At 40.4% G+C, this 27803-nt stretch overlaps 1 protein-coding gene and 1 long non-coding RNA gene across 18 annotated transcripts in view; both read right to left on the bottom strand.

Moving 5' to 3' along the window:
• Positions 1–27803, bottom strand: part of LOC115087704 (cyclic AMP-dependent transcription factor ATF-7) — a 624371-nt gene that overhangs the window by 191211 nt on the left and 405357 nt on the right. Inside the window, exons 11-12 of one of the 17 annotated variants that reach the window (XR_003855597.1) lie at positions 21546–21653; positions 21228–21243 (exon numbers count right to left, since the gene is read on the bottom strand). The exons of the other annotated variants lie outside the window; for them this stretch is intronic. The gene's annotated coding sequence lies outside the window, so the exon portion shown is untranslated. Of the gene's footprint in view, positions 1–21227; positions 21244–21545; positions 21654–27803 lie in introns of those variants that run through there. 17 annotated transcript variants of the gene reach the window in all.
• LOC115087706 lies at positions 307–4820 on the bottom strand. Its single transcript, XR_003855598.1, has 2 exons — positions 3273–4820; positions 307–825 (listed from the first exon to the last, which is right to left on the bottom strand). It is a non-coding gene; the product is annotated as an uncharacterized LOC115087706 (long non-coding RNA).

Below are 27803 nucleotides of genomic sequence, written 5' to 3'. Positions count from 1 at the left end.
CCTTCCTGCTAACTGGATCTAACAGCCCCCATCCAAAATTTTGGTGCAGGACTGCCCCAGCCTGTAAGGATCTATTTTTCTCAGTTCATCTCAGCCTCAAGATGTCTAGGTTTACTATAGAGACTTTCCTACTCTGATACATTTAAAGGCTTGCAGACCCTAGAGAAAAGCACCAGTTGATAAGATGCCGGTGTCTAATATACCCACTAATTTGTGCATGGAGGTCTGGGGTGCAAACACATGAAATCTCACAGTAGGAAATGGTGTGTATAGAAAAAATAAAACCACCATTCCTTTGTTTTCACATTTTTTTTTTTTTTTTTTTAACATCCACAATCACTACCATATATAAATGAGACTCTTATGCTTTTAAGATGGTTTCATCTTGAAGGGTTTTTTTGTGCCAGAACATTTCAGTTTTGGCCTCTGCATTAAAAGGTCACATTTATCATCAATACATAAATAATTTACAGAAGAAAGTTTCCTCTGCCATACATTTTCTAAAGCCCCCTGAAGAACTCAGTAGAGAAGTGTGTCTGACCTCTCTGACGTTTGCAGAGTCCTACAGTGAAGTCATAAAACTTGAGGTTATGGCATCTTAATCCTTGGCACTGTTTGTCACAAGTGCATGGTTATGACATCACAGTAGATTCCAGGAAAGATACAGTCATGAACTTCCACTTGAAATAACCTTTGATGGCAAGGGAGGGGTAAAAAAAAAAAAAAAAAAAAGATTATGGATTCTCTCTCCAAACCATATTTTTCAGAAAAGTTTGGAGTGGAGGTTGAAATGTTCCACCTACCGGCTCAGTATCCAAAGTGGGCCTGTGTGTACAAAAAAAAAAAAGCACCAAATGAAAATGATCTTGCTCCCATTAGTGAATCCCACTTCCTCCTTTGCCCCCCCCCCCTTACCCTCCCCCAGAACCTGAAAAAAAAAAAAGCATACAACACTACAAATGCATTATGATACAGTGATAAAGAGCCCTAAACATGTCCGATTATGAAAAGTTACTTAAAAAAAGATAATGTTTCAGTTCTGTAGTATACAGCATACAATCTTATAGAAAACAAAGGCAAACTGTAGCAGTGTGCAGGAAGTCTCACACGCTGAGCCCCTCAACTTGCTTCACAGCTACAAGGTTGCATTAGTGCTAGAATCTACATGGTTAAAGGAAGACCAGGGATGCAATGTCTTGCTAATGACTATCACCTTTAAGAGCTTTATACCACATTTGAACCGGCTTCCCCTATAGGGCAGAGGAATGGCAGATGAGCCAGTGCTAACACAAGACTGGTTAGACCCCCAAACTGGTGAACTTCTGAACACCATTTCTCTTAACTCACTGAGTCACTACATTTAATATTTCAGAAGATGATCAGTGTAAATGTGGGAAGAGATATTTGTGAGCATGGCGGTATCACTGAAAACCAAGATGAGTGAATGTGGCTAGAAGGGAGGCTGCAGTCCTATAATAGTGCTAACCTTTGTATTAAGAGGTACAATATACCTTTAGTGCAGAAGATAAGAGACTCCAGGTCTCAAATACAGCAAGAATGTGCATTAGAAATGTATACACACAAGATATTCAGCATATCTCCTTTTGTTACATTGAAATCCCACTAGTGTCCAGCACTTGAGGACTAAATTCATCTACTCTTGCTTTAGTGTGCATGCTAGTTTCCAAATGTATTTGTGTTTCACTGACTTTTTATAGGGATTAAAAAGCACTAGACTGGCTAAAAAAAGGTCTCATTTTGCAATTACTTTGGCTTTCCTATCCATCTGTGAGGAAAAGACCTGGATGAGAGGAAAAGTTTAGGATTTCAGAGGGACAGGCCACCCTATTCTGACCATAGGAAAACAAAACAAGCCACTGCAAGGAGGGTCTGCAGCGTTCACAGAGCCCTCCCGCCATCCCTCAAAATACAACAAATATGTAAAATAAAGATTAAGGGTGACCAAATGAAAAAAGCTCACAAAGAGCTTGTCTCAGCTGGGGCTGGTGGTCCCCATGAAGGCTGAAAGGGGAATTGAGTCTGTGAATGGTTTACTATCCAGAACTAGAATGGAATCAACGACTAAAGTCAGTCTGAGGAAAGGAGATATGGAAATACTTCAGTCGTGACAGCATAATGTGGCCAGCAGTTTTAAGTTGGATGGTTTCTCAGAAGTCAGTGGTATCACCGGTGTGTACATTAAAGAAGCGTTCGGGATTTATTCTCATCTCCACCTTGGGAGTCTGAACGACTTGTTTCCCCCCCAGGTGTAGAATATAAATGGCTACAATTCTGCAAGGCTATATCCTTTCTCTGGATCTCTACACTCAAGCACAAGTATTCTGTAGAAGGTAGGACAAAAACTTCATGTCTTCCTTTAAGCAAACAGCAGAACATTTAAACTTTCAACACCTTCGCAGCCATCCAAAAACAACACTTCTGGGCTAAAATGGTGTTGCTCAACAGAAGACTTCAGTCATATGCGACTTGTGCCAGAAAATTATCTAAAAAAATAAAATCTGGCCAAAAATTCTATTTCAAGATAACCTGTGAGCAAGAGTTGATCTGAGTCCAATAAAGCTTATGTGATACATGGGTTAAGAAAAGATTATGCAGTATTTCTAAAGTACATGGTGTCAGTGTACAGGAGGCCTCCCACCTGTCAATTAAATTCCTTGGAAATTGTGATATGTTTTATTGGACCCTTGTAAAAACTATCTAAATTGATACCCCCACAGAAAGACACTCTCTGAAGGCAAGTCACAAATGACATCATACATACTACTATCTGGCTGGACCAATCACAGCCTCTGAATGTTTATCGTAAGCTGTGACTCTTCCCAGTAACGCAAAAAAACTGCAGGCAAGCCAAGGTTAGGGCTGTACGAGTAAAAAATGCATGAAGAGTAAGCACTGCTGAATGATGTGTATACTTTGGAAATACTGCAAGAGACACACTGGCCACACTTTCCAGCACAAAAATTCAAACAGTGGGCACATTTAGAGGGGATTTCTGAAGTTTTTCTGCAGAAGCTGCGAGGCAGCTGAAACTTCAATTGTTTTTCCCCTGGAAAGTGTAACGTGACAATCCTGAATGGCCAAGGATGTCCAAGAATAATTAAAATAGGAATTAAAGTCTAATTAACATATCTTTTTATAAGTGAAAATGCTGATGTGATTGTCATTCGAGGGGCACTGTGGTTAAAGTGAGAATTTCCAGGATGCAAGGAATCCTGCCATGGACACAATAATAGTCAAGTTATTTCAGTTACCTGTGTTTCAGCTCCCCCAGCTGTATGTGGGTGATAAAAACTTCCTCTTGCCTCTCTGGGAGTTGCCAAGGTCATACGCTGCTTTATAGGAATGGTTCTCAAGCATGTCTGCTCTACTTGCCTTATGCTGTGAAGTCACTTTACAATACATAATGAACAGCGGCTGAATATGGGTGCAAGGCGGAAGGTGAGGATGTAGTCATCGCCACAAAGATGGAGACAGGTTCCCAGTCACCTTAAAAGATTTTGCTATTCCAGTGAAATGCAGTGAACCACAATGTGCAATGATGAACTGAACCGGACATTGCACAGCCATAAAAACTGTGATTAATCAGGTTACCCTTAATGCTGTAAACCATCTCTCAACTCTCTAAGCTCCACTGTAATTTCCATTTATTTGCTGTTAATCTTTTGCTGAGAAAACTTTTTACAGGGAGACTAAAGTTTTGTTCGTTATTTAATAATGAAAGTAAAGGAACTTCAAGTGCTTTAATTCCTAAGGGCTGAGAAGAAACACTTGGCATGATTCTGCCACACACCTATCATGCCACCTCTACAGATATCAGACCTTCTAAGTATAGTTTAAGGCTGGCTGAATTCACTGTCCTAGGAAAAGAAAAAAAATCACTTTTCTAGTATGGCATTTGCCTTTTGCTAAAATTCCTGGTTGACAAAGAAGGGAAGCATGGAACTTGGCTTTCTACAGCACTGTTTACCCAACTATCCCAATAAACAGAAGATGCAGCTACGTCTGGATGAAACCAAGGCAGTAGTTATATTCACATGCCTATACATTGTGCAGGTGTCTTCTGGAAGTAAGGATTAGGCAGCGAATGAGTGACTTGGATTATATAATAAATAGGATTACAATCTAGGATCAGAGCAGGTTGCATTGTTGACCTAAAATAAATGTCAGGTATGACGGGCAAGGATGATTAGGAGGGGGGACGGCAGCAGTATGGACTCTTCCTTTTAGCCTTAATTTCTCTCAGCCTCCTATAGTGTGACCTCCCCTTTCCCTCTGTGCGACCCTGGTTAGAAAACTCAAGCTTTCAACCCACCAATTTGCTAGAAGAATTCCATTGTAAACATTCTTAAAGGTGGTAGTCATTATAGGACCGTTAATACTCAAGATGTAATAGCAGCAAAGGTCCACTATGGAGCTTTTAACTAGAAGATTACCATTCTCTGCATGTGCACTGGACATAGAAACACAACAAAGCAAAAAAAAAAAACGAAAGAAAAAAAAACAAAACAGAAAGGCAAAGCTACAGGAAGAGAGTCCATCCATGTCTCACTAGGCTTCTGTCAGGATTTTTTTTTTTTGGTAAATAAAGGGAAGTATATTCAGCAAGCAGTGGGATCAAGAGCATAAAACAATTAGGCAGGAATAGGGCACCAGGCTCTCAGGTCTTACAAAATCTATAGTAAATGCACTACTTTTGCTACAGCCATAAAGTCACTGCACCATCACAAACCCAAGGGGAGACTGCCATTTGAAGACAGTTGAAAAAAAAATTAAAAGGTTTGCTTAAAATTGTTTAAACCTTTTTTTTACTGTCCCCTCAAATGAATGCTTTCCTGCCACTAGCTGTGCATAAGCAATTCTCGATCAGATAAAAGGAATTTCATACTTCAGAAGAGGCACTTGAGAATGGTGTTTGTCTGTGGGTCACTGCTGATGAACTCACATAGCCAAGCCCATGGTCCAGTCACTATTAGGGAGCAATGGTGGACAGAGTTTACCAGCTCTGCTTTCTTCTACTTTGCACAGGATGAATGCAATCAGCTTACATTCCCACATGAACATCATGAAACTAACCACTAGCAAATTTAAAACAAAACCATAGAAAGTATTTTCTCCACTCAGCATATAATCGAGTTGTGCAATCTCTTGCCAGTGGACATGGTTAAGGCAACTAGCATAGTGGGGTTTATGAGTCAAGATGGCAGCATGGCTCCAGACTGCGTTTGTTTGCTTCTTACCTAACTGTATTTTTACACCCTTGGAAGTGATGCCTTCAAAAAAGGAAAGGTGAGGAGATTTCCTGCCTTATCCTCCACTCTGTCTCAGTGAAAGACTGACATTTCCGGAGCAAAGTCCAGGTCAATTGGAGGGAGAGGTCTCCATTGCTACTCCTGGAGAAGAAGTGTCCCTCACTCCCCCTGATTCCATGCCGCCAGTCTCTCACCTGTTGAACCTGGGTCCTGGAGCTCACACGACACAGAATGATGCAGGAAGGTGGCCATTATGTAGGCAGGAGAATCTGCTGGCTCAAGAAGTGCATGAAAGTATTGCTACAGATTCTTCAGTGGTTTTGCAAGCTGATAACCTGCAAGGTACAGTTTGGGGCTTTTCCTTCATTTTATCCCTGCCTCCAGCAGTGACGCTAGACTCAATCTGGGCAGTTTTGGTCAGGCTGGATACTTCTGTTACAGCGGCAGCTGGTGATATTTCTAAGCTGGCAGATTCTGTTAAAGACTTGGCAAAAAAGGCAAGAGGATGATTGCAAGAAGTTTAATAAAGATACTGGGGACCTTACGGAGAAGATTAAAGACATTAAATCTATAAATGATTCCTTGATTCAAGATAAGATATTTGTTCCCAGGTGTCTGGAACAATTGAACTAACCAGACAACTGAATCTACATTTTAACAACTTTCCCAGATCACTGAGTTCATGCCTCTGGAAATAAGCAGTTTAATGATATTTTGTCTATTCCATCTGATGCCTTTCCATCTTTCAATAAAGTCTATTACATGCCTTAGAAGAAGAAATCTATACAGTTTGGGAATGAGGGTGTTCATAGCCTGGGGAAGGACTGAATGCAACTGTTTTGCGAAATGACGCAGAAGAATCCAACTGGGCTACTTTACTGGCTCTGTTTCTATTTAAAGATGATCTGGACTTAGTTTTTCATTGTTTTTACAAAGGCCATCAGAGAAGTTTATGCGTCAGCATATATGGGGTTTTCCCTGATGTTGCAAGATCAACTCAGGAGAGAAGAAAGTTATTCTTTGCTATGCACCGAGAGAGCTCAGTGCTTTTCTTTTGCATTACCCACACAAACGTTAAGTTACATATGCACAGGCTAATTATGTTTTTCTTTTTGGTTTCAGTACAGCTGAGGAAATTTCTCGATGTAAAGAAGTTTAGAGGTTCTGTGGCTACTGAGAGTAGTATTGGATGAGATTGGGTGTGAGTTATAATTGCCAGGAAGCCTTTTCTCTCTCTCTTTCTGATTTGATAGAGCCTCCTTTGATATCTTTTTCCAACTTCTCTCCCTTATCCATTTTTATTTTATTTTTTTTTAGTGGGCCATATGGTTGAGATTTATCATCTTAAATATGAAATGGTTGTTTCTTTCGATTGCAATATTTCTGTTAACAAGATGTTCTTGTATAATTATGTGAAACTATAAATAAAATGTTAAAATAAAAAAAGTCTGGACAAGATTCTGGAGGAAAATTCCATAAGCTTGGGAAAGCCATCGCTTAACCCCGAGCATGAGGAACAAGGAACAGTCCTATGTTTTGGGATCTGCTGGGTACTTCTCAAAATGTCTGTTGGACATTCATTTCATATCAAATTGGAGATGACCAGGAGTTTTGCCTTTGCTTATCAAGTACCCTTTCTTGTGGAAATCATTGCCTCTTGATGTTCAAGAGCAGCCCAACTATGCCAAATTTCAAAAACCTGTTAAGGCATGGCTTTTTAGTCAATATTGTAACTGATTTAGTATGAGGTTCACTGCTTTCATTTATTGGGTATGTAAATTTATTTTATGTTTTTATATTTATGATTTTGATGTTTGTATTTTCTATTATGGTATTTATATTGTAAACAGTTTTGATGTTGGAAAGGTAATAAATAAACATAAGAATATGTCATTCTGGGTCAGACCAAGGGTCCATCAAGCCCAGCATCCTGTTTCCAACAGTGGCCAATCCAGGCCATAAGAACCTGGCAAGTACCCAAAAACAGTCTATTCCATGTTACCGTTGCTAGTAATAGCAGTGGCTATTTTCTAAGTCAACTTAATTAATAGCAGGTAATGGACTTCTCCTCCAAGAACTTATCCAATCTTTTTTTAAACACAGCTATACTAACTGCACTAACCACATCTTCTGGCAACAAATTCCAGAGTTTAATTGTGTGTTGAGTAAAAAAGAACTTTCTCCGATTAGTTTTAAATGTGCTACATGCTACCTTCATGGAGTGCCCCCCTAGTCTTTCTATTATCCGAAAGAGTAAATAACCGATTCACATCTACCCGTTCTAGACCTCTCATGATTTTAAACACCTCTATCATATCCCCCCTCAGCCGTCTTTTTTCCAAGCTGAAAAGTCCTAACCTCTTTAGTCTTTCCTCATAGGGGAGCTGTTCCATTCCCCTTATTTTGGTAGCCCTTCTCTGTACCATCAATGTTTAATAATAAACTAAACTAGTAAATTACTTGGGAACTAAACTGGCCATTGTCTGAGACAGGCTGCTAGATGTTGGCTTGACCTAGCATGGCATATCTTATGTTCTTATGACTTGCAACTGTGGCTTCCACTACAAACCAAACTACATGTTCTCAGTTCAGAGAGGAGAAGGGACAATGAAAACTAATGGCAATACCCTGAAACATCCATTTCAGGGCAGCACTCAGAAGTTGCTTTAGGTAAGGTAGCAGGTTAGGCATACCAGAAAGATGTATTTCATAAGGTACAGAAAAACATTCCTTTATTAAACAGAATATGGGCGAGTCAAATGGTCATGTTCATACAAGACAGCGGGGGATAAAAAAAAAAGTGGTGTCGGATTCTTTATAAGAACTAGACTAGCAAAAACAATTCCAGAGAAGTAGCAATGATTACAGAAGGCCCTGAAGGAATAAAATCACCTAACTCATCAAATATAGACAATGAAAAGGTGGAGTATCTGACATATCTCCTCTCCCAGTCCTGACTTTTCTATCTCTGCCAAGACTGCAGTGCTATCTAGTATCTGCATCCATCCTCCCTGCGACACTCTCAATAACAGACAGGTCTGACTTGAGAAAATCAGGCAGTGGGGGGCCCACCCCCAAAATTGAAGAATGGTGAGAGAAGACCCCCCCCCCCCCGCTTCAAAGACCCCTATCATGAAGCCAATTCCCATTGTCTTCCCCTTCCCCACTAACATCTCTCTAACACCAAGTTTGGGATTACTAGGTTATTGGGAAGATTTGATGTTAATCTCAATGGTAAGGATACAATTCTAGTTAGTCACTGTATTCACACTGCTTGACAGTATTGTTATGGAAAGGAATACTAATATATTTAAATGGCAGACATTGCTAACAGAAATTGTTCTTCATAGAAAAGATTACTTATTCTTTGTGGGGGAAATTGTACAAATATGATCAAATTTGGGGGAAGTACTGGAATTATATGTGCAATTGATTTTTATTGGCAGCATGTTGTCCATAATGGAGTATGGGGGTTTTTGATGGCTCATGGAGGAGCTGGAGTGACTTGTATATGGATGTACTTGATATTTTTTGGGAATTTGTTATATCCTTACCAATCTCTTAATTGACTGTGTGTGTTAAATAAAGTGTATTAAAAAAAAAAATCAAGTCTTTCCCTCCCCCTCCCCCCAAAGATCCCATCAAGTGCACCCTCCTCTCCTGGGTTCCAAGACCCAAACCTTTCTCCCCCCCCCCCCGCCCCCTCTTTACTGGTGGCACCCTGATGCTTCCTCTATACAGCTGATAGTGTGCCACCCTTTCCTCTGCACCACATGGGCTAATGGACACGCATGACATGGAGAAACAGTGCTGGGTAGCAAGTGCCACCTGTTCCTTCCTGTAGTCCTTGTAAGGTGTCTGCATAGCGTAGGGCCTAGGGCAATTACCCAAGGATGGACCAGACCGCAGAACAGGGCCCAACTATGACTACTGCTATACTTTACCTCCAGGAGTTCACAGGGGTATTCACTGCCAGAACTAGCAGATCCTATGTAACAGTTCTCTTCTACTTTCCCCATTCTCTCTTGCATCTAGTGACATGCTGCAGCGAGTGCCTGTGGCTAGGAGATTGCTCTCTCTAGGACAAGCTTTACGCCTAATTCTTTTTAAACCACTCACTAGCTGCCTCACTCCTGTAACTGCTGCTGCAGAGAGCTGTAGTGTAAGTTTTTTTTCTGGTCCAGGCTAGCACTGACCCTTGAGATGGAATCCCAACAGTCAGTCCACCTCGACTTGAAATCCAACCCAAGGGTTTCTATTTATTAGCAAAACATTTAACTGCTGGCTATGAGGCTACAAGCATAGGTTACCATTTCTTGGCAATACCAGATGATAATCTTACAAGAGGAAGGGTGCTAAAACTGTTCATCTGATATCGAAATTGTATAAATGTATTAACAATACCTTAAAATACAGATTTCTAATCATACCAGTGTTTGTGAAAAAGTCTTACTAATACTTTTAGATGTGGCATTGCGCACGGCACAGAGTCTGTGATTTGGAGTCATGACCGTCTGCTTCAAGAGCCAATGTTAGTCATCACTAAAAACAAACATTTTAATAAACCATTATATAAAAAGATTGCTTAGGAATAAAGTACAGTATAGTACTTACTAATATAACAATCAGACCGCAGCCTCAATTCTCAAATTAGCTGCAAAGGATTAACTATTTTATACAATTAGCCAGAAGTCGAACCACCACTGAAAAACCATGCAACGTACAAAAACCCTGAAGTAGGGGGTGATGACGCCAAAACACTGACTGTCTTCAGTGTCATGTCGGAAAGCTTATTTGGTAAGACTTTTTCACAAACACTGGTATATGACTAGAAATATGTTTAAGATATTAAAACATTTGCAAAATGTTATGATACCCAATGGACAATACTAATTACCCTTCCTCTTGTGAGATTTTGGATTATTTAGATTGGTGGTAATTTGGTTCTCATTTTTTTGACTTCGTTCAATACCTGATAACATAGAAGTTGTGCAGCTCAACTATAAGACATTTTGTAAACATTAAACTCAGTTTTAATGTGAATATAAATTGCTTCTTTATTTGCTTGTTGGGAACGTCCTAATGTTGTATACTGATCGATATCATGGAGTTTATAGCAGAAATGGAATTCTCTAGCCACTATTCCAAATCACCATAGTCAATGGCCTACAGAGAACAATCAGCTAACCAGACCTGAAAATAGCTGAGCACCTTTTGCAAAAAGCAGCTGAAGAAAAAGCTCTCCATATGAAAAAATAAAGTGTGGGTCAATGATGCATAAGACAATAAGAACCTAACATCTAGGTTTCTGAGTACTTCTTGTATTGCTCTGAACGATGTAATGTTCATCTCTCTCACTAATGAAAATGGCTCTAGGCAGCAGACTCTCAAAAAGAAGATCTAATCAAAGAAAAACCAGAACATGCCACCCCCCAAGTACAACTCCAAGGATTAACTGGACCACAAGCACTTAGGGGCTGGCCTAGTGGCAGTGCTTGGGCTCAGTTCTCAAGTTTCTTCCAGTCCTTGGGCAGACTGGGACTGGGGATGCTGCGGAGGCTGCTTTCACAGTCCCTAGATCGGGGGGAGGGGGTCATCGCTCAAAGGTGACATCTAGTGGTTGGATTTACAGTTCACAAGTGCAATGTTCTGGAAGGAGCCCTGGCCCAAGGACTATCATTGCAATGACTGAATTAAAGTAAATTGGGAGGGAAGGGAAAGTGGGAAAACCCCACATCCAGTTATTTCTGAGACTAGTGATGATAATGAAAGCCATGAACACAGACTGTGCCGTTTTATGTTGGGATTTCCAAACCTGTGAATCTCAGGTTCTCCCAGTGATATTTACTTATTTAAAAATATTTTTAACACACCATGCTTGGTGGATGGGCTGCAACTTCTTCAGCCTTTTTTCTTTCAAGCCATCCCTTTATCTGAGAAAGCAAAAATGCTAACCTGTAACAGGTGCTCTCCAGACAGAACAGATCAGCCACACAAGTGGGGTGATGTAATCCGATGGCGCTGAGATGGAAAAGCTCTCTGAGTTCAGAAAAATCAGTGGATTTTCTGAGCATGCGCAGAGTTCCAGCACAGGCACTGTTGCGCAAGTCTCCTCAGTCTTTAAAGCAAGCTAACCTTCAAACGCTACAGGGGAGGGGGGTGGAATTGTGTGAGCGACTCTACATTCTCCATGGATTAACAAGAGCAGTGGCGCCACTGCTCCTGTTTATCCTCCAGGTGCCAGATGACTGGCCCAGGGGTTCATTTGGAGAGAGTATGGGGAGTTGGGGCCACTGCAACCAGGCAAAAAGGCTAGTGGAAGGACTAGGCAGCCAAAGTGTCTAATGCTTCCAGTGGCCCTGTTCAGATGCAATCTATAAGCAGCAAAACACTGGGGATTTCCTAGTGCCAGGATTGAAGTGATTGTGCCTCATTCTTCCTGCCTGGGATGAGGTAAGCATATTTCACTGCAGGAAGAAGGCAGCACAATCGGCACAGGAAGGAGTTGTCTATCAGCCCTGGCCCTGCAAAGCTAGAAGAAAAGAATGGCCCAGGTCTTATAAGGCAGAGCAGTGTCGGACGGGCCTGCATGGCTAGAAGATAGTAGCAACAGCAGTGGTTGCCCCACAAGAGGAAGAGAGGCAGCGCCATGACTGTGCAGGCCCAAAGAGGCAGCTGCTGCTGCTGCTTGTGCTGGAGGGGAAGAAAAATGAGTGATCATGTGAGTGTGTGCACAAGCACGTGCATATGAAAGAAGGGAGAAAAATTTATGAGACCTCTCCCCCTGCACCCATCAATGACAATCTAAGGGCAACTGGAAATAAAGTTTCTAGATATGAAAAGCAAGGGATTTTTTAAATCCTCATCAAATAACTGTCTACTGTTTTGAAATATTTTATTGGTTATTTGGAATAATTTTTAAATGTATGCATTTGTAATTGTTATTCTATTGTCAATTGTTTTGAAATGTTTAGTCTTTTTATTAGCATGGTTTTACTATTTTTATGGAGAATGGTGAAGGTTTCTGTTTTTCCATTACTACAGTACATAGAGACTGGCTTGTTGCAGTTTCCAGTTCAGTTTCTGACTGCATGTTTCTATATATGGTCTTTTTATTCTGTATTTGTTGAGGGTCTGTCCATGTTCTGCATGTATGACTGAGGTGAGGTATTCTGCTACAGTGTAGTTTCATGTTAGAGATCTCTAGCAGCTTGGCTTGCTCTGTTTTCCTAATGGAAGGTGCATTGGTGTTTTAGGGCATGGTGTAATATTTACTGTTGCCTTTTAATAAGGTAGCATTGTTACTGTTTGAGTTCTGGTAGTTAGTGCTATATATATGGTAAAAATCAGCCTACTTTTAGTAGGGTTTTGAGTTACTTCACAAAACATCTGGCAGTGGAGTGAATCTGTATTGAATTCAAACATTTTTTTGTATGTTGAGTTGTAAAGTGACATGTCTAGTTCTGTTATGCACCCATGCTCTTTTTTATTGCTGTTTATTTTAGTTTTGTTCTACCTTGAGATCGGATACATCTTGCTTAAGTATTGTTGTGTGATTTATTGACACAAACAGAAAGTTATTGTGATATATCTATTTCTGCCTAGAGGTGACCAGCTGAATAGTGGTTCCTGGGTATCCCCTCAGAAAAGTTGAACCTGGTGGGATTTGTCATTTCAAGGGGATCCTTTCCTCATTACCATTTTTCCAAAACTTTTCTTTCCAAAGTCCAGCCCTCCCTCCAACTTCTGGGGGCACCAGTGCAGAGTAAGAGTTACCATGTTTTGTTACCCAGGTGGATGTTGGGTTTCTTTATGTGGACCCCTACAAGGTCCTAAGGTGCAGTCTTCACCATAGTCACACCGGGAATGTTTTTTTTTCTAATTGCCAGCCCCTATCACCATGAATGCAGGGAAATCTTTGCTCCTTAAATATTTTACAATAGTCTGTTTATTCATTTTTTCCTGGTTTTGTATTAGTGTGATTTCTGGGACTAAGCATTGCTATGAAAAGGGGCAGGGGGGGGTAGGAGAAGAGGTTCAAATGCAAGCACTGGCCCCCGGGTGCCAAAGACCCATAGTATGCCTCCGAGCAAGACAGTAATCAGCCACATAAGTGGGGACCCCCAAGCTCAGGGTTGCAGATATCTTAGGATTTTATATCAGCAGTGGAAGGTTGGAGGGACAGTTGAAGGAATGAGAAACTTGAGAACTGCTTGGCCAAAACTGCTATCTTGATATGAAGCATTTTTTAGGCTGTAATGAGTAGTGGAAGTGTGCAGAGAAGACCAAGCAGAGCAAAAGATGGGCTAAGGATGCTGTCATAGTCTTCCTTTGATGCACTTTTATCTTTCTTTGAAGTTCATGCCCTGATAATAAGAAATTAATTAGATGTGAATGAAAACTCTTGGCTGACTGGGCTGGAGCTGAATAGGTGTGAATATTTTCTTTAAGAATTTATCATCTCCAAACAGAGCAATAAAGCTCTTCTGCAGTCCAAGGTATGAAAAGCCTGTTCACCTTCATTGGTGTGTGATCTTGGAAAATGTTAGTAATACAATGGATTGATTCAGGTGAAATTGAGAGACCATTTTTGGTACAAATTTAAAATGAGTTTTCAAAACTATTTGGTTACTGAAAATGTGGGTATACAAGAAGTTCTGTATCCTCTGTTTTATGTAATTTTATGTTCTGTTTTATTCCTCTGTTTTATGTAATTTTTATGTAATTCTGTATTCCTCTGTTTTATGTAATTGCACTATTTGAGGCACTGTTATTGTTATTATGTAAACCGTTTTGATTTGTAATCCTGTTACAAGAAATTCGGTATATAAAACTGTTAAATAAATAAATAAATAAATAAGTAAGACCAGTGCTTGTAACTTGCTTACTCTGAAGACAGAAGTTGCAACTATCAAAAACAAAACCTTCCAAGAAAAATGATGGTTCTACTGTGGCTAGAGACTCAAACAGTGATTTCATGAAATGAGTGAGAACTACCATTTAGATCCCAAGGAAGAGGAAGATCTCTAACTGTAGGACCAACATGATTTAGGCCTTTCATGAATCTGGCAGTTGTAAGTTGCTAAGAAATAGGAATTCTTCCTGAATTCTGACAGCATGCTCCTACATCAATAAAGTCAACGCTGGCTGATGCAACTTCTTTGCTATAGAGTAGATAAACGTGTTTGCAACATGCTTATAGAACTCTATATGTACGGAACTGCTATTGTGTCTTGGAGCTTGGATATATTTAGGACAATAAATATCTTCTTCTAGTTTGTCTCTTCCTGTAAGGTAAATGGAATCACCTTAGACATTTTTTGAAGAAAAACTGGATGAGACATATCCTTAGGATCTTTCATTTTCAGTTTAAACCAATTTTCATCCTTATTTTAGGCTTAGTTCCACAGTTGTAGATGCAGCATTTGAAGACCACCTATTGCTGGGAGCCAGTGAGAGCCAAAGCATGTTCTGTGTTTCAAATCCTACCACCTGACCAGCAAAAGTGCTTGCTGTCCAGTGCCACTGAAGTGGGCACCCCACCCCAATGGAAGCCCTTCCTGGCTGGCTCTGCATAAAAAACAGAAGTGCTGCAGAACACAAGAACCACAGCAAGCATGCTGCCGAAGAAGGGAGGAGGAAGAACCTGGAGCCACCTGGTATGGATGAATGCTGTTGGCAAGGGGAAGAGGGAAGAGCGAGATTTTTGGCAAGGCGGCAGACGGGAAGAAAGATTCTTGGTGGGAGGTAGGAAGAGAGAGGGACATGCTAGCCAGGGAATGGGGGTAGAGAGGTGGATGAGAGAATCTGCTCAATATTGTTTTACTGTCCTGACATGTCCACCAATATAAACTCAGATTTACCTGGAAAAATGTCTTTTTTCCACTGATTTTCTCCTGTTTTGATTTTTATAAATAAACCCTAAATTCCCAGAAAAAAAATGAAAGGCTCCTACCAATCCTCCAGCAGAGATGCACTTCCAGGAGGTTGAGGAAAGGGGTCTGATGGAAAGCTGGCAGATGCATCATCAGAATATGAGGGAATGTTATATGATTGTGACCCCTCTTAAGTCTCTGATATTAAAGGAGGTTTTTCGGATGTTGTCCTATTTGTGGATAAAAAGGAACCTTGAAATAAATGATGGATCAGGCTGCATGACATCTTGACTGGCTTGACAGACAGAATAGTATTATGCTTCAGATTTCTGTGCCACAGATTCCAAAATAGACTGACTGGGACGGAGGAGGAGGTGGAGAACCAGGAATGTTAGTAATTTCTGACAGTCACATTTTCTTTAGGAAGGAGAGATGCTCTGTACTAGGAAGAGAAATTCCCGAAGAGCAGCTAAAAGATTCTGGAAATAATTGACATAGTTTGCTATCAAGACTTCTATGCCGAGGAGCAAAGGCATCTTAAACTTGTGTGCCAAGTAGGTTAGCGCGGACAGGGTTTATAGCTCAGTGCCTACCTATTTTAGCACCAACAACAGTTTCTCTCCTTCTTTATTACAGAGGGAATGATGTTGGCGCTGAGACTTCACTGAATCATGGTGCTTAGCATTAGAGATTCTTAACCTTTTGGCTTTAGGTACTAGTCCTTCAATTGTTTCCTTTTTGCTACTCCAGAAGGTTGAGGAGAACTCAAATTCTCTGAGTGTGAGACGACTCTTGAATCTCATGGCCCTGGAAGCCATTCAGGCACAGGCAGCACAGTTAGTGTTATCATGTGATTGTCCCAAACAAGACAGCGGTCATGAATATCTACTAAGGACATCTTGCAAGAACATCTGGGACTTCTTTTGAAGCCTATTTCTTGTCTGCCATTGGAAACAGAGCTAAAGCTAACCTGAACACAGTTTTCATAATTTAATAGGGAAAAAAAATCCCCGTTTTTGGAGATACTCAAAAAAAAAAAATACTACTAAATAAAGCAATTAACTAAAGAACTTTGCAAGCAAAACTTGGACGCATGGTTGAAGAGTGCAAAAACATCCGTTTGCATGAGTAGAAGAAAAAAAAAAACACTGAGGAGACTTGGGCAGTAGCACCTGCATCATAACTTCTGCACATGCTCAGAAAACTCCTCTTGGTTTTTCGGAGGTCTGAAAAGGTTGTTCTCTCTCAGCATTGTCGAAACTCATTACCCCACTTGTGTGGCCAATTACCGTCCAGCTTGAAATGACAACCATACGGAAAGCAGAGTGCCTGGCAGAGCTGGCTGATGGCTCTTTTGGGTGCAGTGCGTGCTTGGTAGGAGCAGGGATACAAAGCCTCTCTTTGGTGGGGTAAAGAGTGGTCTTTGGAATCAGTGTAAGCAGGCTCTGGAAGCACATTTAATGAGCTGTGTTTTTCACAGAGGGATATACTCTCCCAACAGTTTAGCTTTGCATCAAAGATTGTGCTGCTAATACTGTACTGTTTCTCTAATCTACTGCTAAAAAAAGTGAAGGGTTTAGGTTTTGATAATTTCCTGCAAGCTTTCCATATTCTAACCTTTTAAAGGACCTTTGGGGTTGTATCCAACCACTTTAGTTGGGGACTGAAAGGCCTTGCCACTTAAAATCCCTCTCACCCACCCCATATACTGCCCTCATTTTTTTTTTCCTAGAAACATAATCAGCACTCTTAATTTTAAACATTAATGGTATTTTTAAATTTTTATTATGATTTGTTCTGAAATAAAATATCTGTAACATCATGTCTATCATTCAATGTAATAACTGTGGTGCCTCAGTCCTAAAGGAGACCCTCTGGAGACTTAGGTTTACTCCATCTGCATCCAGTTCTATGCACTAAAAAAGGAATTGTCTCAACTTGGAGGAATTAGCTACAATTAAAAGAGCCCTTTACACAATAAAAGATCCATAAAGTCTGGCTCTATTTCCACAGAGAATTAAAAATCCCAGGAATAAACATATTACAGTAGGTTCTGGTTGAATAAGACCTATGAAAGAGCATGTCATCTCCCAAATACTGCTTACAAAAATGCCCTTTATTGGATTGGAAAATTTTAATGCACTCGAAATGGAATCTGAAGCTTCAGAGATAAATGAAGGCACCCAAAGCATGCAAAACCCTCAAAGTTCAAAACAAGCTCCTTGTGCTGAGTGATTACCAAAAGCATTAACTTGGAGACACATTTTGCGAGGCAAAAAGAAAAAAAAAGGTAAAATGTCTCCTGGGATCCTCAGCTAGCAACTATGTAAAATTAGAGAGGAAAATAAAAATTATAAAACTGATGTAATAATCCACTTGAGAACCAAATGACCTGGCTAAAAAATGTCAATGTAGTGCAGAGAGGATTTCCAGAATTTGTGAGAGGGTCTTAAATATATGGTAAAGACCTTGGCCTTTCACAGGTATATTCTGTTCATGAAAAAGGAGAAAAAAGACTAAGTTAGATAACCCGCATCAATACAAGGAGATGCTGATGTGCACTGACCAGGAGAGAGATCTCTGGGTGATAAGCATTTGAAGACCTCAAAGTAGCAAACAGCGTGGCAAAGTGGTGGCTGCTAAAGCCAGAAAGAAAAAAAAAAAAAGGAGGCAGTAATACCCCTGTACAGTTCATTGGTGAAACTTCACTAAGAATACTGTGTACAGATCTGGAGGCCATATCTGAAAAAGGACAGACATAGGCTAGATGCGGTTCAGAGTAAAGCAATCAAAAGCGTGTGAGGTCTGCACCAAAAGACACATGAAATGAAACTTGAGGATCTCAACATGTATACCCTAGAGGAGAGAACGGGGGTGGGGGGGAGGAGGAAGAGATATGATACAGACATTTAAATATCTGAACGATACTAATGCACAAATAGACCTTTTCCAATGGAAAGGAAGCTGTAGGACTAGAGATCACAGCTTGTAGCTAAAAGGAGGCAACCTCTGCATCATCAAATGGTTTTCACAAAAAGTGTGGTGGATGCAGGGAATGCCCTCTTGGAGACGGCAGACAGTAAAAGAATTAAAAAATATGGGATAAACAGAGGATCCCTTATTGACAAGAAGATGGAAAACACTGGGGTAAACCTTCAAGGAGCAGTGGCTCAACGCTGAAAACGTATTGTGCTTCCAAGAAAGACATGGGGGTTAACTGCACGGAGCAGTATTTAAAAGCTTAGATGGCAAACCGGATGGGCCATTTTGGCCTTTTTCTGATTTATTTACTATATGTCACACTGTCTGAATCAGGCTGCGAGGGGTATCTGCTCTGCTGCAGCACAGGCTATGAGCAGTGAGGCTTTCTACAGTATGAACGAATGGCTTGTTTACTAAAAGGGACAGAAGGTTGATCAGTAGGCCCTTTGGCTGGTATGATATTGACCTGTAATCAGGAAAGAGCATAGCCAACATGCAACAATTTCAGTTAAAAGCCAGACTGAAGGGATCCTAATAGAAAGTGGACCCATGACCATCTGGTCTAGCTAAATGAAAAGAAAATAAGTGGCTAACAACAGATAATCCTTCTGCTGCTTTTCATTTAGTTAGTGACCCATATCATGTTTTGTACATCTGGCAGAGTTTCTTAAATATCTAGTAATAGAAAACGAAAGTCCTCCTGAATATTTCTGGACCTATCTAGGACTACAGGGTGCTCAACTGATTATACTGGGTGAGGACTGAAAGACATCTTATTCTCATATTTAGAAACTGTTTCTCCCAATGAGGCCACAAGGTGGTGTACAACATATAAACATACATATGTGACTGTGCCTCTTGCCCAGGGGGATAAGTGAGTTTTAGTAAAAGGCCCCAGTACACTAGCTTGCCCAATTAGGTATACCCCACTGCTAGTCTGCCCCACCAGGCCAAGATTACCCTACTAGCCCTGAAAACAGAATATTTCCAGCTTTCACTATTCAGCTGTCCCTGGTTTCCTCCTTTACACCAACACAGCACAATGCCCATACAGTCTCTCCTCATCTGACAACAAGTAGCACCACACTATGGGTTCACGATCAGACTTCTACTTTTGTTTGGCATCCCACAAAAGGATCTGCCAGGATCCCCTGGTGGACTCACCAAGATTCAGGAAGCTGGGGCATGTTGAGGGACTGACCAAAAGGAATATCCAGCAGTAACTGATTCAGTGTCGGCATGGTATCTTTATCATCAGCCACTATGCTTTATAGATTACTTAAACTTATAGGGCAATGGTCAGATGCTGAGGGTTTGTACCATCTCTGAATCATGCACTACCAGTGTAGCAGCTGTACATACTATCCTGCACTGTCAGCATAGCACATTAGTCCCTTTGTGTTGGGTCCCGCCATCCTGCTGCCTTTTGACCTTCCTTCACTATGTCAGTGGCCACTGTAATGTTGGGTTAGGAGCTAATGACTGTTTCCTTTGATAAACAGATGAAGGTTGCTCCAGTCTCCCATCACTGGGATGTTTTCCCAGACTGCTCTGCTAGCTAATAAGGCAGTCGCAAGCTAAGGCCACTGCAAGACACTGGTTGATCACAAATATTCTGTTGAGCATTTTAATTTTGTATTACAGAAAACTAATCATATTTGCTACACAAATCCTAAACTGAACAGCCAGTTACTGGTCTCTTCAGTTGCCAAAGTCTTCCAGAATCAATAAAAGTCTAATGTCTGCACTCTGGGCCTGACGTAAGCAAAAGGCAGTAGAACAAGAGATGAACTAGAACAAAAATGCTAGCCATTTCTAAGCAACTGTCACAAGATACACTCTGCGACTTGTTCACAGTAGAGGAAGGATGGGAAAATTATTTTCCTGCTGGAGTAGCTATTTGGTCAGGGAAGTGAAGTAACTTGATAGAGTACGGATCCCTGAACATGTTTCCTCCATGTGTCTCTAGTCAGAGGCAAGTCCCTAGAATATTCCCTTAATGCAGTGAGACCCAGCACACCATACAAATGCTGAAAGAATGTGAAATATCTGGAGAAGAACGGGATAGGGTATGGGGTCGGGGGTGTGCGTGTAAAGGGAAGCTAGCAGCTACAGTAAAAGCAGCAATAAGACGTTAACATTTTTTTTGGTTTAAAAAAAAAAAAAGAAGCTTCTAAAATGTACTCCTCCATAGTATGTGTAACAGTGAATAAAAGCTTAGTATCAAAGTTCACAATTAATGAATCTGACAGAATATTTATGTCTGGGGAACAGAGCTGGAGTGGAAATGAGTGAAGTGATGGAAAACATCGAAACCCCCCCCCCCCCTCCTTCTCAAAGCTGGAGTGATACTTTCATGGAATGCTGTCTCTGGAGAATAAAATGAGGCACAAAGTAAATGGGGAAAGCAGAAGCAAAGTGACGTGCTGAAAAAAAAAGGCTGCCTTCATCTTCCAATACTGCCAAGAAACCTACCAAAACAAGTGGAAAGCCAAAGGGGAGGCGGCAAGAGACAAGCAGCAAACAACCAGTGCTTAGTGTTAATACAAGGGATACCTGAAAAGGGCGATTTCTCAAGCTGAAGGCTTTCCTGTTTTTGTTCGCTCCAAAAATGCACAAGTTGATAAAGGTCACAAAGGATGGTTAAGCCAACCCTTTCTCAAGAAAAGCCAACAGGAGATCACAGGACAGGAATTTGAGGGCCATGATCCGTATATGAGAAGTAGGATATGTATAAAAGCTCCATAGCTGCCCTTTACTTACATTAAAAATATATATATATATATATTATTTATATATATCTTGTATCCATCCCCCACTGTTCAGGGACTTAGTTGTGATCAGTCTTTCAAGCTGTGAGTTCTCACTGATTAGTCCTATGTCATGTGACTGGTGACATCATCTGCGGCAGACTGGGACTGTGGTGACATGATGAACGTGCGACTGTATGGGCAAGTTTCAGTTCTGTCCTTTGGTGGCCATCTGTGCGAGGACTGAGGTAGCCACAGCCTCAGCAGCTGAACGCACGCTGAGCCCATTGGAAGTGGCCGTGACTGAACTGTGCTGGATGACTGGTGCTGGGGATCCCGTGGGCTCAGAACTCTCCTTTGGGCTTTCTGCTTTCAAAAAAAAAAAAAGATAAAATAAATCACAAACCTCCAATTAGCAGCCCTCCCATATACAGACAACCCCTCCTTTCCTTTTCAGTTTAATTCTCTATGGTTTTATTGCATTGTATCACATTCTGACACCCTGTCACTTTCAAATAACCCAAGCATCAGAATCCTGAAGTACTGGACGCAGCTTTCCAATCGGAGTAAAAACTTTTATGCAGCATCATGTCTCCCCTCCATCTCCCAGTCTATGCATGACATCTACCTGCACCAACCCACCCTGGCACTGAAACACTAAGACTCACCCAAATAACCTTGTGTCTTCTTCTGCAGTGCAGTAACAGGGCAATCCTTGTGAGCCAGGAGCAGCTGCTTCAGCTGAGCGTCTCATTTCTCAGAAGTGTTACTTCATTCTGAAGGAGAGGCAGACACAAAAAATTTATAAAATCTTGCATAACCCCAACCCTCTGTATGTAGAGACTATCATATTATGGACATTATCAGTATCTATCAACCCACAGTTCAGGAATCTCCTGTGATTTTGGAGCCAATATCAACAGTATCCCTCATAGACAAGCAGATGTGCGTGCTAGAGTGGTTCCTGGATCTGCCACTCCTTAACAAAAAGATTTGTGGGGGGACTGAGAAGTGCTGAAGATTTCAGCTGGATAAGTTCCCCTGCGCAACGCTAATAAAAAGGATAACACTTTTGCTATATTGTTTGAATAGCTTTTTTTCTTTCATTCCTACAGGGCTTGCTGACCTTTTCAAAAAGCTAGTTACAGATGTATTGCTAGTCTACTAAAAGGTAATGCCCATTACCCAGAGGTGATCTGGGAGAACTATAGACTGGTGAGCCTAACATCAGAGCCGGCAAAATGGTAGAAGAAACTATTCTTAAAGACAAAATTACTGGCCATATAGACATACATGGTTTAACGGGAAAGAGTCAACATGGTTTTAGCAAAGGAAGTCTTGAACCTACAAATCTATTATGATTTTTTGAGGGTGTAAAAACACATGGAAAAAGGTGAGCCAGTTGATATAGTGTATTAGGGTTTTTCAGAAGGCATTTGACAAAGTCCCTAATGAGAGGACTCAGTATCCTACTGTGGATTGGTAAACTGGCTCAAGGATTAAACGGTCAGTTTTCCAAATGCAGAAAAATCAATAATGGAGTGCCCCAAGGATCTGTACTGGGACCAGGGCAATTAAACATATTCACTAAATGATCTGGAAAAAGGAAAAACAAGTGAGGAGATCAAATTTGCAGATGATGAAAAATTATTACAGGTTGTTAGACAGCAGGGGGATTGTAAGGAATTGCAAAAGGACTGGGGGACTGGAATTCTAAATGGCAAAATAAATCTAATGTGGACCAGTGCAAAGTGAAGCTCATAGTGAAATGTAATCCTAAATATAAGTACACAAATGAATCAATTTAGGAAGGGTTAATAACGATGGATGAATTGAAATACTTGTATATTGTGCGTTTGTGCTATTTTATGTTTATTTGATTTTATTGTTTTAAGTTTTTGATAGTGTGTACATTGCTTTGAAAGATTTACTGTAAAACCTGGAAAGTGAGGACCTTAGACTTTTTGGACCATATTTGAATCCTCAGCTCAGTGTGTGGCCGTGGTCAAAAAAGCAAAGATATGTTACAAACTATTTGGAGAGGAATGGAGAATAAAACAGAATATCACAATGCTTCTGTATCGCTCCATGGCATGACTGCAGCTTGAGTACTACATGCAGTTTTGGTTGCTTCATCTCAAGAAAAGACATGGTAGAACTAGATAAAGGACAGAGAGGCAAAAAAAACTATAAAGGGATGGAGCGGCTTCCTAAGAAGAAAGGCCATACAGCGTTAGGGCTCTTCCAGTTTGGCGAAGAGACGATTGGAGATGGATATGATTCACGTTAATGAAATCATGGTGGGATAGAACAGTAAATAGGGGATGGCTATTTACCCTTTTCAAATAATACTAAATCAAGGATACTCCACGAAACTAGCCATCAGCAGATTTAAAACAAATCACAGAAATTATTTTTTCACTTGGCGCACAATCAATTGTGGAATCTGTTGCCTAAAGAACATGGCAATACATCTAGCATAGTGGGGTTTAAAAGAAATTTAAACAAGTTTGTGGAGGAAAAGTACATACACAGTCATTAGTCGGGGTAACCTTGGGAAAGTCATAGCTTATCCCTGGAGTGAGCAACAGGAAACAGACCTAACGGGTTCGTGGGACCCAAACTGGCCATTGTCTGCAACAGAATGCTGGGCCTCAGTGAACCTTAGTCCTCTTAAATATATAGATATAATGATTGACAAGAATAAGAAAATAAGATGTGCCATGCTGGGTCATACTAACATGGCAACCACAATACTTTCCACTCCAGACATTTATTTATTCACATTACATGTTCAATATATCCCTGAGAGAGGTACAGCATTCATAAAGAGAATTTTAAAATAATTAAAATATTCAAGAAAAGCACATTTGCTTTCTGTACTCAGTATTTTCCGTAGATAACAGGATTGAATTATCCATACGTGTAGTGACATCATCCAGCGACACCAAACAGACTTATCTCTCCAAGCTAAAAGAGTTTTAAGCTCTACTGAACAAGCGTGGGTGTTGTCTCGTGAGCATCTTCAATTATAGAGCTAAATTAGGTAGTCATCTCTCCAGGGAGGAGGGTGGGTATTCTATGACTAATTCATCCTGCTATCTATGGAAAAAAACTGTTCAAGGTAAGCAACTTGCTTTTTCTCTTCAATAAGCAGGCTGAATTAGCTATTACATGTGGGGAGTCCCAAACTGAGGGCTGAAGTGGAGCGATACTTAGTAGTAATCCAGACTTCACCATGGAGATATCTATGTTCTGCAATACTGCCTGTCAAGTAATTGCCCAGACAGTAGTGGGAAATGAACGTGTGCACATATGACCACATGGCAGCCTTGCATACTCTTCTGGAAAAATCTCTCTCAAATGGGCAATGGAAGAAGCCATAGCACTCACTTGATGCTTTGACTGGATTGGTGAGGTCAAGACCAGCTGCAGAGTAACGGTGCTGAATGCACGCTGTACCCAATTGGACAAGATGCAATTGGATTGTATGAGATAATGAGCTGAGAAGCTTGGCAATCAGGTTGAGTTTGTCTCTTATTTGAATATATTAAAATTTATATTCCACATTTGTCACAGAAAGTTCAACATGGATTCCAAATAAAACATACATAAAATAATACTTACCATACATTATAAAATAGCAAAACCAATGATACTGCAACAAGGAACATTATGAACAAAATGAGTTCATGTTAGGATCCATAAATCAGAGTTTAAAGTTCACAGCCATTCAAGCCAGGTTGTATGCCTGTTTAAACAGAAATGTTTTAAGTGCTTTTTTGAAAGTGGAGTTACATTCAGAGGTTCTAATATGATCATGGAGTGAGTTCTAAATTTCTGGTCAGAGAAGAAGCTCTCTCTAGTTAGATCACGACGTGCTGTTTTGATGGAAGGAATTTCTAGGAGATTCTTGTCCAAGATATGAAAATGCTTCCCTCTGTCGTGTGCATGTGGGTGGGGGAAAAAGGTAGGCAAGACAATGAATTGATTGAGATGGAAGGTAGATAGAACTTTTGACAGGAACTCTGGATTAGTGTGAAGCTGCACTCTGTTGTGGAAGAACTGCATATATGGAGGATAATGCATAAGGGCGTGAAGCTCATTAACCCGCTGTGCAGATGTTACCACAACCAGGAAGACCCTTTTCCACGTTAAGTATTTTAGTGAGGCGTTTCCAAAAGTTCGAAGGGTGGATTCATAAGATGGTGAAGAACAATGTTTAAATCCAGGGTACCCTGAAACTTGTGCACTGGAGGATTACATTTCCACATACTATTCATAAACTTGGAGATGAGGGGATGAATCGAGATCAGTTCGTTATCCACAAAGACATGTTAAGCTGCAATGCAACTGAAGTGAACTGGAAGAATTGATGATTGGGACAACTATCAACCAATATCCAACTTGTCTTTTCTATCTAAAATACTCGAAAAAGCAGGTATTATCCCAACTTGTAAATCATTGGACAACCAAGATATTCTCTTCCCAAATCAATTAAGATTTAGGAAACATTATTCAATTGAGGCATTACTCTTCTCTTAACAGACTCTGTTATGAGGGTTTGATGCCGATGAATCCTATCTTCTCGTTCTAATCGTCTAACAACCACTTTGACAATGTGGACCATACTTCTTGTGCCAGCAATTTAAAAACCACTGAAACTGAAGGCAGTGTTCTCAAATGGTTCTCTTCCTTTTTATCTAATAGAACATTTCAAGTGAAATTAAGCATCAACATATCTGATACTTTCCATATCGATACAGGTGTCCCTCAAGGCTCAGCATTCTCTGCAACACTTTTCAATATTTATGTGATCCCACTGTGCAAGCTACTGGCAGATCTAGGAATTAAATTCTTCCTGTATGCTGACATACAGTTTTACATTCCTTTCTCCAAATAAGTAGAAAACACAGTATAAACAATTTGAACCTTTATGAAAGCAATACAGAAGTAACTAATGCAACTTAAGCTAACAGTAAACCCTAAAAAGACTGAAATCATCTGGTTAAGTAGAAATGTTTCAATAGCGAAACCACTGGCTCTAGACCTAGGTAACTTCAAAATTACTCCCACAAAACAAGTACGGGATTTAGGTATCCAGCTAGATGAAAACCTTACTAGGAAAAGCACATCAACAAATTCATTAATACAGGTTATGCAAGTTGCGATTATTATATCGGTTGAAACCTCAACTTCTGAAGTCTTCAGAACTGTATTGCAAACTAATTTCTCAAAACCTAGACTACTGTAACTCATTATTTCTTAGTCTTACCACATGCCTCTTAAACCATTGCAATGCTACAAAATGCCTCAGCAAGGCTCTTGCTAGGATCCAGGAATTCGATCACATTACACCCTTGCTAATTTCTCTACACTGGCTGCCAGTACAATCCCGAATCTACTTTAAAGTATTAATGCTAATATTCAAATCATTCACACTAGTAACACCAGTATGATAGTTATGATATTACAAACCGTACACACCACATGAGAACACTAAAATACAAAAATAAAGGATAACTAACTGTTCCAACAATAAAGAGCACACACCTGATGCATGTAAGAGATTGTGTGTTTTCCATAGTGGGACCAAAACTTTAGAATTCCTTACCTGAAATGCTACATATGACAGACAGATTTAAAAGTGAACTAAAGACATGGTTATTTAAAAATGCATACAACCTAATTTAAAACATCAGAATGTAGAGAACTAAAATAACAAGACAAGAGATACTAATTGATACATGATAAATTAAAGAGAGATTGTATTACATACAGAATATGTGAAATTTAATTTATTTTTGTACTTCACGTTTCATGTCCTGATCTTTAATTAACATGTATTTGATAATTCAGTTGATAGCTGATAAGGTCTGTTTATGAATACTTTCTATGTAATCCATCATTCTCTGCTGATTTATAACTATGAATGTCGTTATTGTAAACTGTTGTGATCGTTACATGAAACGACAGTATATAAAATGTCTACAGAATAAATGGGTCACAATGGAAGGGGTAGAGTCCATTCTGAGAATACCAGTTGGAGTATCTAGTCTATTTGGATGAGTAGTTCTGCCTGGTTGAGAGCTGTCTGGTGGAAAAGGAGGGCATCCTCAATGGGTGCAGGCAAGGAGAGGTTAGCCATTACTGAGCGCTTAATATCCAAATCATGAGGTTTAGATCCTGCAGATTGGGATACAGTAAGCTGAACCAAGGTGTTTTGGAGGACACAGTCATATGAAACACACATATCAGACCTGCCTGGGCCATGTAGGTGTTATGAGAATCATGTAACATGGTCTTGCTGGAGCTTCTGAACCATACTCAAGAGTAATGGAGCTGATGGAAGAGCATACATGAGAATTTTCCCCAGTCCAGGAGGAATGAGTCCTGAGCCAGCTTGAGATTGCTGGGATAGACTGAACAAAATTGGTCGAGCTTTCTATTACAAACAAATCAAATAAGGAGGCGACCCCCCATAAAAGTTGAACAGTTTTTCTGCAGTGGATTGCCTGAATAAACCACTCATGAGAATTAAACACTCTGCTGAGGCAGCCTGCCAATGAATTGGATATCCCTTGGCAGGTACATGATCTGAAAGAATGCGTGATGGTCTATTGCCCACTGTCAAATCTCCAGGATCTCTTGACAGAGTATCCAGGAGTCTGTGCCTCCCTGTTAATTGATATAAAACATGTCTTGGTTGTTGGTTTGAATCAATATGTTCCTCCCTAGGAGTGGATGAGAAAAAGAGCAGAAGTACGTTCTTGACTGCTCGCATCTGAAGGATGTTGATTTGGAGTCGACATTCTGAGAACAACCATGTGCCTTGTCTAGCAGGACTAGGTATGTGTGCCCCAACCTCTTGTAGAGGCATTTATTGATGGGGTGACTTGATGGGGAGGGAACCAAAGAGGAGCTTC

The sequence above is a fragment of the Rhinatrema bivittatum genome, chromosome 3 (assembly GCF_901001135.1).
Source record: "Rhinatrema bivittatum chromosome 3, aRhiBiv1.1, whole genome shotgun sequence".
NCBI classification, from domain to species: domain Eukaryota; kingdom Metazoa; phylum Chordata; class Amphibia; order Gymnophiona; family Rhinatrematidae; genus Rhinatrema; species Rhinatrema bivittatum.
Note: the sequence above shows the minus strand (reverse complement) of the source record. Positions and strands in the feature narration are given on the sequence as shown.